We start from the raw sequence: 1,155 nt of genomic DNA, 5'->3' as shown, positions 1-1,155 counted from the left end.
TAATATAATAATAATAATAATAATAATAATTGGCTTGTTTGGTGACTAATCGCCGTCAGTAACTTCCCTTTGTACCTAGGTGTATCTTCCATCGTTTGTAATACCCTAGGTAGTATTTAAGTATTTACAAAAATTGAGTTATTTTTTTACTTCTACTGTTATTAAAAACCCAAACAAAGAAAGCGTTGACCCTGGCAGTGGCAAGCTTTTCGAAAGATTTTTTAAAAAAGTAGACCGTCTTCACATATTCCATTATTTCTTTGACCATGTTTGAAAAAAAAAGTTACTAATAGGATTAAATTCTCACATAAAGAAAAAAAAATGAAAGGGGCTTGTTCCTTACAATGTGACTTCATACTCTGACATATCGTTAGATTTAACCTAAATTGTAGAGTAAAATAAGTAAGTCAATAAGTTACAACAACGTTACAACAGCATTATTGTGACTTATCCACGTAGAAGTGCTTTATATGTAACATACATTAATGTCGGTGACCGGAAGTTTCTTCTGATTTCCAGTTAATCAAAATTATGCATTCTACCATTCGAAAACGAATATATTCTTTAACATAGAATCACAAGTTGATATTTTCTTTCAGTCAATGGTTTTTAATAGACACACCCCAATTTGTTTGTTTATAGACCTAGACCTAATTAATAGCTATTTAAGTTTACGGACGCGTGTATGTTGAACTTGTAAAGGGTGACTTCAACGCAAACTATAAAAAAGGAACATCGAAGCGAAAAAGATTTGACGTTGGTGAGTTTTCTTTATTATAGACTATTCTATTGTGACAAATGTAAGCACAGCATTGGGGACGTATACTGTGGTATTGAAAAGGCCTACTTTTTTTTCTGAGGAAGGAAGAATTGTACAAGCCTTAATCAGTAAGGAAACAATACATAATTCGAAACTTCTAAATCTTGTAAACAATTATTTAACATCTGCAATGATCTACTTGGACGTGAAAGATGCACTTCATTACCATCTACAACCAATCAAAGAGACTTGCCAAACACATTTGTCAACTTTTTTAAAGACAAAATCCATAACATTCGTTCAGAACTAGATCGGCATGAACCATTTATAGATACAAATACATTCTGTGGTACCCCTTTAGACAAGTTCCAACCAGTTTCACCTAGTTTCATAAA

This window comes from Berghia stephanieae, chromosome 8 (genome assembly GCF_034508935.2).
Source record: "Berghia stephanieae isolate SIO BIC M18660-M18661 chromosome 8, UCSD_Bste_1.3, whole genome shotgun sequence".
NCBI lineage: Eukaryota > Metazoa > Mollusca > Gastropoda > Nudibranchia > Aeolidiidae > Berghia > Berghia stephanieae.
The sequence above is the reverse complement of the archived record's forward strand: the minus strand, read 5'-3'. Positions refer to the sequence as shown.